Below are 13537 nucleotides of genomic sequence, written 5' to 3' on the forward strand. Positions count from 1 at the left end.
CATTATCATCATCATCATCATCATTTAACGTCCACTTTCCATGCTATTTTGGGTTGGACGGTTTGACTGTGGGCTGGCGAACCAGATGGCTGCACCAGGCTCCAATCTTGATCTGGCAGAGTTTCTACAGCTGGATGCCCTTCCTAGCGCCAACCACTTCGAGAGCGTAGTGGGTGGTTTTACATGCCACTGGCACGAGGGCCAGTGAGGCAGTACTGGCAATGGCCACGCTCAAATGGTGCTTTTTACATGCCACCGGCATGGAAGCCAGTTTGTTGCTCTGGATGGTACTCTTAGCACTGTGGAACAGAAACTTTTTTGGTTTCCTTTTAATTGCTTTCAGAGATTTAATTACCAGGCAAGTGATTTCATCTGTGACTTTGTATTCAAAGCTAAAAACAATCACAGCATGACAGACACTAATTAGCCATCTATAATCACACGACTGTTGACTTCACTTAAATATTCATTATTTGGTGCCAAAATTTCTGTCACACTGACTGTGGCCTGGTCATGAGTGCAAGAAGACAATTTGTCTAAAGCCCCCAGCACACTCTGTAAAGTGGTTGGCATTAGGAAGGGCATCCAGCCATAGAAACCAGGCCATAACAGACAGTTGGACAGCTCGCTGCTAGCCAGCTCCAGGCCAAATGGTCCAACCCATATTAGCATGGAGAGCCAACATTAAATGAAGATGATGATGGGATGCAAACGCCGGTCCAAAATGTTTTACAATTAGGGTTAATTCTTCAATATGAAGAGGGGAATATGATGAATAAAATCATAATTAACTGATCCACCTGTATTTTCTTTTACCCAAAGCCAGGGAGTTTCCAATACCCCTTCGTATAAGTATGCATGTGTATATGTGTGTATGTATGTGTGTGTGTATGTGTGTGTGTGTGGAGAGAGTGAAATTACAATGAAGTAGACAGCAGATGTAGTAATTTGTTATAGATTAGCCCCTTGGACCTACACTGGTTGAGTAAACTTATAATCGAAGCCATTCCATCTGTGACCATCTATCTAAGACCACATTGTACAATATCTTTTATTTGATGACGGATTAATTTCCCAGCTACGTTCAGCACCTCACAAGTGACTCATAAACGTAGAGGATTTGGCCATTGTTGTGGAGATGTGATGGATAAGATTTGACAATATTGGTTGACATCCACTTGAAAAATATAATGCAAATGACGTTGTTGGTTACGTGGTGCCCCAAAGTATTCCTTATCTTCATAATGACCATCCAATAAGAATTTCAGGAGTGGTGATGATGGAGATGGAAATGGGATGGCCCAGTTGGAAACTGGAAATTTATCTAAGTTTTATAAGTAATGTTCTTCATACAATTGCTGTAGAAAGGATTTAAGATGAGGATGTTGTACAATAATGGATTTATGTGAGGTGGGATGGGCAGATCAAGTGATGTAATAGGAACTGTGATGGTTTTAAAGACAAGAAAGAGGTCAAGTGTGTTGACCATGGATATGAAAAATCGGGACAGACCAACTTGTCATCAACAACACAATATTAAAATCTTCACAATTCTACAAATGATTAGCTAATCAATTTCTGATGAATTTTCATGCCAACACCATGTTTTTCATGCAATTAACTCACAAAGCTATTGTTCAGAGTGAAATATTTTAACCTTCAAATTCCTCCAAATCTATTCAAGGCTCAAATACATTCCATGCTACTGCAGAATGAGACAATTAGGAGCAGCTGTTTTGGCATTGGCAATTTGGCATGGCTGATGGGACATTTGGCCTGTTCTGGCGACACTGCTTTTTAGCACTGGAGGCAAACACACACATAATCATGCATGTGCACATGGAAAGCAATTAAGGGTATGAAGACAGGGATACATGAAGGAGTCATACCCAATGACTGGTGTAGCAGCACCATAGTCAACTGCTACAAAGGTAAAGGTGATGCTTTAGATACAAATAACTACAGAGGTATCAAGCTGTTGGATCAGGTAATGAAGGTCACAGAGAGGGTCATAGCTCAACTAATTAGGGAGAGAGTCAGTTTGGGTTTGTGCCAAGGAAAAGCACCACTGATGCTATATTTCTGGTAAGACAGCTGTAGGAGAAATACCTAGCCAAAGATAAACCCCTGTACCTGGCTTTTGTTGACATGGAGAAAGCCTTTGACAGGGTCCCCGATCCCTTATCTAGTGGTCAATGAGGAAACTAGGGATAGATGAATGATTAGTGAGATCTGTGCAAGCCATGTACAGGGACACTGTCAGTAAGGTGAGGGTTGGCAACAAGTACAGTGAAGAATTCCGGGTAGAGGTTGTGGTCCACCAGAGTTCAGTCCTTAGCCACCTCCTATTTATCATAGTCCTCCAGGCAATAACGGAGGAATTCAAGACAAGATGCCCTTGGGAGCTCCTCTATGCTGATGACCTTGCTCTAATTGCTGAGTCACTATCAGAACTAGAGGAGAAGTTTCAGGTGTGGAAGCAAGGATTAGAATTGAAGAACCTTAGAGTCAACCTAGCTAAAACAAGAGTCCTAATAAATAGGAAGGTAGACAAACCATAAATCTCTTCAAGTAGATGGCCCTGCTCAATCTGTAGTAGAGGCGTAGGTAGAAACTCTGTAAGATGTACCCAGTGTAAGCTATGGACACATAAGAGGTACAGCAATATCAAAGGAAGGCTAACTGGGAAGATAGTTTTTGTATGTGGCAGATGCTCGGTGCAATAAACACTGAAAATGTGCAGAGAACAACTTCCACCACATTCCAGGGAGAAAAACTAGAAATAGTTGATAGCTTCCGTGACCTAAGTGACCAAGTCAGTAGTGGAGGAGGGTGCGCTGAAAGTGTAGCTGCTAGAATAAGAATAGCTTGGGCAAAGTTCAGAGAGCTCTTACCTCTGCTGGTGACAAAAGGCCTCTCCCTCAGAGTAAAAGGTAGACTGTATGATGCGTGTGTACGAACAGCCATGCTACATGCTGAGGACAGGTGTAAGCTTGCAAGGAATGAAGCCAGTATGCACTGCTGGATGTGTAATATCAGTGTGCATACTCGACAGAATGTAAGTACCTTGAGAGAAAAGTTGGACCTAAGAAGCATCAGTTGTGGTGTGCAAGAGAGACGTTTGCACTGGTATGGTCATGTGACGAGAATGGCTGAAGATAGTTGTGTGAAAAAGTGTCACACCCTAGTGGTTGAGGGAACCTGTGGAAGAGGCAGACCCAGGAAAACCTGGGATGAAGTGGTGAAGGACGACCTTCGAACATTGGGCCTCACCGAGGCAATGATTAGTGACCGAGACCTTTAGAAATATGCTGTGCTTGAGAAGACCTGGCAAGCCAAATGAGACCATGACCCGTGCCCTATGCCAGGGGTGTAACCAGCCTACTTATGCATTTCTTGCAAAGACCTGTTGTGGCAAGTGAAATCACAATCAAAATCAAATTCGCTGACGTGGCCAATGACAGCACCACCTGGCTTGTATCCGTGGCAGTGGAATGTTAAAAGCACCATCCGAGAGTGATGTTGTCAGGGCTGCTGTCTAGCTCCTGTGCCGGTGGCACATAAAAAGCACCATTTCAGCATGGCTTTTGCCAGTGCCGCCTGACTGGTTCTCGTGCTGGTGGTACATAAAAAGCACCCACTACACTCTCAGAGTGGTTGGCATTAAGAAGGGCATTCAGCTGTAGAAACTCTGCCAGATCAGATTGGAGCCTGTTGTGTGTGTGTGTGTGTGTATGGGGGGGGGGGGTTAATGAGAGAGTTGTTGGAGTTGCTAATTAGTTTGTAGAGTATTTTGATATTTGTACAGAGAAGCTTATTTTGCAAGCAAATGTTTGTCCTTTACTTGTTTCAGTAGCTAGGCTGTGGCCATGCTGGGGTCCCACCTTGAAGGGTTTTACTCAAACAACTTGACCCCAGTAATAAATTTCTGAGCGAGTTATAAACAGTAGCTGCACGACACCGTGAAGTATATTTGCCACATAAATGTAACTGACCCTTAAGGGTCAATGCTATTGTAGCTTGTAGCCCTATGACTTCCCTTTGCAAATACTGATAGGACACAGAACATGTGTCAATAGCCAGCTGGAGGAGATGTCTTTCTGGGGCTACAAGCTACAGTAGCATTGACCCTTAAGGGTTAGCCACATTTAGGTGGCAAATATACTTCACAACTTGATCCCAGTACTTATTTATTTAAAGTCCGGGACTTATCCTATTAGTCTCTTATACCAAACTGCTAAGTTACACGGATATAAACAAACCAACACTGGTTGTCCAGCAGTGATGGGGAATAACACAAACACACACATATGATGGGCTTCCACATAGTTCCCATCTACCAAATTCAACCACCAGGCATTGGTTGGTCCAGGGCAATAATAGAACACACCTGTAGAAGGTAGCACACAGTGGGACTGATTCCCAAACCACGGGGTTGCAAGGCAACCTTCTTAACCCCACAGCCATGCCTGTGTCTTGAAGAATCCTTAAATTCTTTATGTTGTATTTGTGCAGTTTCCATCTGGGTGTGAAGAGCTGAAATTCTTTGATTCTTAGTTTTCTTCTTTTATAATTATGCTTTGTGGATCTGTGGTTCTGGAACAGAAGATAACGGTAAATGTTTGTTACGTCTTGTGCATGTGAGTGGATGTTGACTTAGGGAGGTTTCAACTAAACACCAGTTCCATCAACCTCTCCAGTCTTTGGAAACTTGCAGATGTCTGCTCTTCCTCCTGTAATTTGCTAAAAGAAAATCAAAGTTTCAGCAAGTGAATCCAATGGTGGGTGGTGGGCATATTTTATAACAGTTCTACAAGTGGTTAATGTTGAATATAGCAGCCATGCAATATTATTGTCTTTCTCTTGAAGGAAAACTTTCATTTCCACTGAGGAGGTCTCACAAGGCTGAAATATGTCTGAAATTATCTTCTCTGCTTGCTGAAAGGCTTTCAACCATTGGAGTGTGGCCATGCTAGGGCACTACCTTGAGGGGCTTTAATAAAACAAATTGGCCCCAGAAATTATCATTTTATTTCAGGTATTTATTCTATAGGTCTTACTTACTGCATAGTTAAGCTATGGAGACATAAACAAACCAGCACGGGTTGTCAAGTGATGGCGGGGCATAAATGCACACACAAACTCAGTAAGGCTGTGTGGTCTAATGGTCAAGGTATTTTTCAATGTTGTCGTTGTTATTATTATTAATATTATTATTATTATTATTATTCAGGAATCGAACTCGGAATCTTGGGCATACAGCATAGTGGTTAAGAGCGTGGGCTACTAACCCCAAGATTCTGAGTTCAATTCCAGGCAGTGACCTAAATAATAATAATGATGATAATAATAATAATAATAATGATGATAATAATAATAATGATAATAATAATAATAATAATGATGATAATAATAATAATGATAATAATAATAATAATAATAATGATAATAATAATAATAATAATAATAATAATAATAATAATAATAATAATAATAATAATAATAATAATAATAATAATAATAACAACAATAATAATAATAATATCGAAAAATACCTTAGGAATGAGAACCCAGGTTTGAAATTTCCCCAAGACACCTGATGAAGGCTGGAAGGTATATCAGCCGAAAATTTGTGTTAACAACAAACAAGATGAGACAAATATCTGTCAAATGTAAATAATGTAAATAACATAAATAATGTAGTTAATGCAATGTTCTGAGAATGAGGCATCTGAATTTGCAGCATGAGCAAAGTTGTCTGCCCCTGTGCTGCGCTGATGTCCATGTTTGACTTCTTCAATAAAGTCTTAATTTATATGACAATAGCACATTGCTGTTATTATGATATAAAGACAGGAATAAATCGTAAAATAGAAGCAAGATGGCAACTTTGGTGCTGCAGCTGTGCAATATCTGTTATGTATGTTTATAGCTTTTATCTTTCACTGGATTCAGTCATTGGACTGCAGCCAAGCTGGGTCTCAGCCTTGAAAGGTGTCAAACAAGCTGACATTGAGATTTAATTTGCTTAAGTCTGGTTAGTCTGGTACTAATCCTATTGGTCCCTTTGGCTGACCTGCAAAGTTACGGGGAGATAAACAAACTAACACTGGCTGTTAAGTGGTAAGGAGGAGTGGACAAACACAAAGACACACACACACACATATATATGTATGTATGTCTGTCTGTATGAATATATGTATATATATATATATATATATGCATTGGCTCCTGTGCCAGTGGCATGTAAAAAGCACCCTCTACACTCTCAGACTGGTTGGCATAAGGAAGGGCATCCAGCTGTAGAAACATTCCCAGATCAGAGTGGAGCCTGGTGCGGCCGCTGGCTGTCCAGCCCTCAGTCAAACTGGCCAACACTCACGGAGTGGTTGGCGTTAGGAAGGGCATCCAGCCGTAGAAACACTGCCAGATTTGACTGGGCCTGATGAAGCCTTCTGGCTTCACAGACCCCAGTAGAACCGTCCAACCCATGCTAGCATGGAAAACGGACGCTAAACGACGATGATGATGATGATGATATATATATATATATATATATATATATATATAATATATATATATATATATGTATACATATATATATACATATATGTATATATACATAGTAAAAGTGTATATACATAATAAAAGAAGAAAAATGCACACATTTTACATAGATTTAATATATTTTAAATAAAAGAGTATTGTGGTCGTTGACTGGTTTCGCTTTCACTAATCATAATGTTGAAATGTGTGTGATTTCATATTTTCTTAAATTTTTTTAGTCCAAATTTTTTTATGAGAGCTTGTGAAGGAATCAACAAGGGGAGGTAATTGGTGATAGTTATTATTCATGAGCTGAAGTGGTGAGGTGAAACAGGTACAGGGATGGCTAAGTGATCCTGAATTAGAATATATACTGATACCGAAGTTGGTTATGCATCCATATATATATATAGAGAGAGAGAAGGAGAGAGGGAGAGATGTTTGTATGTATATATTCTTTTACTTGTTTCAGTCATTTCACTGCGGCCATGCTGGAGCACTGCCTTTAGTCAAGCAAATCGATCCCAGGACTTATTCTTTGAAAGCCTAGTACTTATTCTATCGGTCATTTTTGCCGAACCGCTAAGTTACAGGGAAGTAAACACACCAATATCGGTTGTCAAGCGATGGTGGGGGGACAAACACAGACACACAAACATATATACGACAGGCTTCTTTTAGTTTCCGTCTACCAAATCCACTCACAAGGCTTTGGTAGGCCTGAAGCTATAGTAGAAGACACTTGCCCAAGGTGCCACGCAGTGGGACTGAACCCGGAACCATGTGGTTGGGAAGCAAGCTACTTACCACACAGCCACTCCTGTGCCTATGTATATTTATAAAGAAATGCTTGTTGCCATGTCAATATGGCTGTTCCGTACGGAACAACGTTACTACTCTTTGTTAATCCCAGGTGACCACCTCCTCCAGCTGGTTAACGATACAACCTGTGTCCGATATATTTTGATATATATATCAGACACAGACTGCGTTCTACAGTTCTATATTTAAGAGATGAGGAATTATGTACAATTATGTCCTCACCTTGTTTGTTGTTAACACATTTCATCTGTTATACCCACGCGCATATGACATAGTGGTTAAGAGCGCGGGCTACTCATCACAAGATTCTGAGTTCGATTCCAAGCTGTGACCTGAATAATAACAACAACAACATTGAAAAATACATTAGGAATGAGAACCCAGGTTCGAAATTTCCCCAAGACACCTGATGAAGGCTGGAGGGTATATCAGCTGAAATGTTGTGTTAACAACAAACAAGATGAGGACAAATATCCGTCAAATGTAAATAATATACAGGCTGTGTTGTTAACCAGCAGGAGAAGTTCTCCTGGGGTTAAAAAGGAAAAAGTAATGTTGTTCTGTACGGAACAGCCATGTTGAAATGGCAACAAACATTACATTCCAGTAGAATTTCTACCCTGAACACTACAGATTTTTCCTGCAATCGGACCTGGACACAATTCCAGCAATGGATCACGGACTGGCAACTGAAGCTGGCTGTGGACAAATGTACCACCAGGCATTTTGGGAGGAAAAACCCAGTGTCCACATACTCCGTCCACAACACTAAGTCTTCTTGTGAACGTGACCCAGGCATTACTATCAGCAGCGATTTGCGATGGACAAAGCACATCTCTCGAAATGTCACAAAGGCCGAAGGTGTCTTGGCATCACCCAGGAAAACCTTCGCCAGCTGCTCTCCAGCTATCTATTTAAGGCTGTATAATAGCTATGGTGTGGCCACACTTGGAATTTGCATCACCAGTCTGGAAACCCTATCTTGCTCTGGATATTGACCTCCTGGAAACTGTTCAGAGACGTGCAACCAAGCGAATACCCTCCATCATGCATCTACCATACTCTGAACCCCTTGCTTCCCTGGGCTTAGATACATTGAAGTTCTGACATCTGGCAACTGATTTGGTAAATATCCACAAAATTATTAACCCTCATGCCAACAACAACCTTAAGCACCTTTTTGAGCTCCATGTGTCTAACACATGTGGGCATGCCTACAAAGTCAGAAAACAGCACAGCACCTCATGACTTCCAGGAACAGTTTTTCACACTCAGTCACTGAAGCATAGAACTACCTGTATCAGTTGTTAGTTGCTGAGACATTGCATCCTTTAAAACCTGCATGCTTCCTGAAATTCATCAACACCACACCTGACATCCCTCTCTATTCCATATGCACACACACCTGTATATCACAACTCATACACTGTTCACTTTCCTGACATTTCTACATAATTCTATGTACTGTACATGCACTTTTGATGAGTTGTAGTGCACCTACCTGAGTACTATACACAATAATTACATTAATATATATATATATGGTGGGCTTCCATACAGTTTCTGTCTATGAAATCCACTCACAAGCATTGGCCAGTGTGGAGCTATAGCAGAAAAGTTTCCCAAGGTGCCATGCAGTGGAACTGAACCTGAAACCATGTGGTTACAAAGTGAGCTTCTGAACCACACAGCCCTGCTTGAACATGTTGAGAAGTCGCTTTTAGCTGATTTGTTAAGATTGCCTTCTGCTCACCTGATCCATTTGTTTTCTGTTAATAAAGCAAACAGCCTTCGTTAACAGTAAAGAAATAGGTATTTCGTCTGTCTTTGCGTTCAGAGTTCAAAGGCTGTGCCAGACTCCAGTTGGATTTGGTATGGTTTTCTATGGCTGGATGTCCTTCCTAATGCCAACCACTCCAAGAGTGTAATGGGTGTTTCTATGTGCCAATTTGTGTGACACCTATATCTGCCATGACTGCAATTTTGCTTGGCTTGATGGGTCTTCTTCTGAATCGCTTTAAAAAATCTTCAGTTTTGAAATTTAGATTAAATTGAAAGAATTCATGATAAATATTCTCCAAAGTGCTACAACTGAAATGCAAAACACTGTTCAGCCATGAACCTCTGCTCATCCTCCCCAACAGCACCCACATTAACTTTGGTCCTTGTGCAGTTTCATGTTTAGTATCTGAGCAAATAACATCAATGTAGTTTAGCAGTCTTTGTCCTCATTACATTCTAGGAGTGGTTGGTGTTAGGAAGGGCATCCAGCTGTAGAAACCATGCCAAATCAGGTAGGGGTCTGGTGCAGCCTTCCAGCTTGCCAGCCCTGGTCAAACCGTCCAACCCATGCCAGCATGGACAACAGATGTTAAATGATGATGATAATGATGATGATGATGATAATGAAAAGCCTTTTTAATCAGTTTCAGCTGTGTGAATAAGCAAAGTAAATATTTGAGGACAATTCATTGATCCATAAGGCTTACCTGTACAGCCTGGCACTGCTATGGACTTCAGTCACAAAGTGGGTTTTTTTATTGCTTATTGATATGTTATGGGAGATGGAATATATATATATATAATTTGTTCTTTTATTCTTTTACTTGTTTCAGTCAAAGACTGTGGCCAAGCTGGGGCAGTGCATTGAAGAAATTTACTTGAATGAATTTACTTCAGTACTTATTTTCTCAAATCCTTTTTACTGAACTGCTAGGTTATGGGGATGTAAACACACCAACACTGGTTGTCAAGCAGTGGTAAGGAACAAACACAGACACACACATGGTGGGTTTCCTTCAGTTTCCATCTACCAAATAGACTCACAAGACATTGATGAACACAGGGCTAAAGTAGAAACAGCCAGAACGTAGCGGCAGACGAACCACCGCCAAGCATTTCACCTGACGTGCTAACGATTCTCTCAGCTCGCCGCCTTTCTATGTACAACTATTGAGATCTAATTTGTAGTAGTCCTGGTAAAATGACAAGTAAGTCTAAAAATAGACTCTGGAGTTGTGTGACACGAAGCATCAATCAATTAAGGAAGTGTAGAGCAAAATCTCACCGTTTTAGCAAACAGGGTGTGAATGACACTGAATAGCAGATGGTGCGATTCCGTTTTCCTTTTCTGAAAAAAAAAAAACACATCACTTAATGGCGGGGAAAAAATGGTGGTGGAAGAAGTTGATCAGCTGTTGTTGAGAAAGTTCAACGTGAACAATGGTGGGTTGAAGGACATTGTTATTGCAAACTCGAAAGGATCATCACTGCTTTTGTTGTTGTTGGATTTGATAAGTAACAGCTCAAGGGTGCAAATCCCATGAGAAAGTTGAGCTTGTTGCTGTAAAAATCATTAATACTTTCTTTATTCTGCCTCAAGATTCATCATCATCATCACCGTTTTAACGTCTACTTTCCCGCGCTGGCATGGGTTGGGGGGACTTGTTGAGGAAGTTTTTCTACAGCTGGATGCTCTTCCTGTCGCCAACAGGACATGACTGGCACTTCGCCAGTAATGTCCCAGTTGATCCAATCAACAGAACAGACTCCTCTTGAAAAATTAACGTGCAAGTGACTGAGTACTCCGCAGACATGCATACCCTTAACGTAGTTTTCAGGGAGAATCAGCGTGACACAGGATATAACAAAGTAATGTGAAATGAATTGTCTTGCTCAAGGAGACAATGCGCCGCAGAGAATCGATCTCCCGACCCTACGATCGTGGATCGAATGCCTCGATAGTATATGAAATATGATACAACAGTGAGATAATACAGGAGAAAGGTGAATTAACGAAAGCAAAATCCTCCAGAATTTGAAACAATAATAAATTAACATTTCCTGAGACAAGACACCATCACTGTGGTTTCGCTAGTGTGTAATATTTACTTCGTTAGAGAATATAAGTATGACCGAAAATATTCAACGGCACAACTACAGTTTGATGCCCCACTCACTTTGTCTTTTCATGAATATTTTTAACAATACGCATGAATCCCTCACTCCCGCCCCTGCCAAATGCGGTAATTCCTGAAAAATGATATTTTTAAATGGAATTTTCTACAAATATGCTTCTGATGGTGTAAATTCTGATTATATCGAAATATGCGGGGTAAAGAATTTCGAAAACTTCACACGAGACGGGTTTTTCCTTCAGGAAAATGGGCAACTTTTCATGAAATAAATACTTTTCAGAATGTGTAGATTACGATTATATCAGAATTTAATATGAAAAAAAAAAAATTGGTGGGGTCGTAAAGATACATAACAACACTCGTCACACACACACATATATACAAAACTAGCAGTATCGCCCGGCGTTGCTCGGGTTTGTTTCGACCCTTTAGAATTGGAATTTTTGAAAAGTAAAAAATTTGCATTATGTAGCTTGTTATTCTCTTTAAGTGAACATTTTTCTGATTGAAATACACCGAAAAATGGTGACACAGCAGTCAAAAAATCGTAAAAAACAGGGATTTTCATAGGGAAAAAAAGCACCTTTTTGATGTAAATAATTTTTGGTGTTAACATGGTTCGATTTAAATTTTATCTTCTACGGAATGAAGAGCAAGTCTTCTTCTATCATACTCTCAATTTTGGTCAACTTGCGCCGCAGGGTCTCAGAGAAGATAGTGTTAGTTGAAGGCTACCAAACTTGCCACACACACAGACAACTTCAGCTTTATATATATAGATTATAGATATTGCTAAAAAATGAATAGAGAGAAGAGAAGAAAGGTGTCTCAATTGGACGGTCACCACATGTTGATATGGATATATGGGTCAGACCGATATATGTGTGTGTGACCAGCGTTTGACAACCGGGGTTTATGTCTAGCGCAACTGGCGGTTCGACAAAGAATCCGACTAAAAGATTACTGGTGTCGATCTGTTCGACTAAATCCCTTCAATGCGATGCCCCAGCATGGCCACAGTTCAATGACTGAAACAAGTAAAAGATAAATGATACCAATTTCATTTTGGTCATTAATAATATGAACGAGGATAATGTCAGATTTCTTAACGTGCAATGGTCACGACAAAATTATCAAATAGCTAAAAAAACAGCATTGACTTCTTTTCTTTCTTGAATAAATAAATACGTTAACATTTTTTCATCAATATGATCATCATTTACATATCATGTCTGCAAAATCTCATTTAAAAAAACATGCATTAAAGAAGTTAGGAGGAAACAAAATCAGAAAGGTAGGGCTGGGGCACCAAACTGTAATTATGTTGATCCAGCTGCTATCCGAACAATGAAAGATAAATTAGAAATCTTACCCTTGTTCTCCGTCGCTCACAACTTGGAATTATTATCTATCAACGAAATCAAACGCAACACACCAGCATTGTCATTGAGCACTTTGTATTTGATTTTACCGCTGAAAATAATTCGAGTTTTCACTGGAAGTAATCAGTGTGTGTATTGAGTGTTTCTTAGCCACGATAATACTTATGACCACCAAACCCGATCGTTCAGATAACTTTTGGCCACCAAATTCAAAAGAAGCTTAGCGTGTATTAACAGTGATGAGCGTGAGGCGTGCCGACCACACAGAGCGGCCACTTCGGAGGGAAGAATGGCAATTTTGAACAAGGGTGGTGTTACATTTAAAGAACGGAGCGGCCAAAACTCAGGCCATTCCAAATGGGAAACCTCGAACGTTTCCAGTAAATTTCCAAATATCAAATACGGGGAGCGAACTGCGGCATTGTCTTTAAAAATAAAATAAATGAAAGGCAACGCTTATCCAACTAATTTGTCCTCAAACAAACAGAATTGCTTTAGGTGAAGGCGCGTGGCTTAATGGTAATGGTGTTACACTCAGGATTGTAAGATTGTGGTTTCGATTCCTGAACCTGTCGATTCGTTGTGTTTTTGAGCAAAACACCTCATTCCACGTTGCCCCAGTCCACGCGGCTGACAAAAATGTGTGATCCTGCAACGGACCGGTTTCCCTTCCCGCTGGGAAATATATATGCCACAGAATCCGGTCTTATGAGCCCAAGGCTCGGGGATGACCTGTGGTCCTATTTTTTTTGTTGTTGTAAATATTTCGTTCGTCTCGAAACCGTTGAAATAAAAAACTTCCATCAACAAAAACAGAGAGAAAACGGAACGGCGGCAGTGGTTGCCATGGCAATGGCAGAGCTACTCCCC

At 40.5% G+C, this 13537-nt stretch overlaps 1 long non-coding RNA gene across 1 annotated transcript; it reads right to left on the bottom strand.

Annotated features, from left to right (window-relative positions):
- Positions 1–1611: 1611 nt before the first annotated feature.
- LOC115213790 lies at positions 1612–13533 on the bottom strand. The gene is made up of 2 exons (XR_004999934.1): positions 12658–13533; positions 1612–1803 (listed from the first exon to the last, which is right to left on the bottom strand). It is a non-coding gene; the product is annotated as an uncharacterized LOC115213790 (long non-coding RNA).
- Between the last annotated feature and the right edge of the window lie 4 nt (positions 13534–13537).

This window comes from Octopus sinensis, linkage group LG7, assembly GCF_006345805.1.
Source record: "Octopus sinensis linkage group LG7, ASM634580v1, whole genome shotgun sequence".
In the NCBI taxonomy this organism is placed as follows: domain Eukaryota; kingdom Metazoa; phylum Mollusca; class Cephalopoda; order Octopoda; family Octopodidae; genus Octopus; species Octopus sinensis.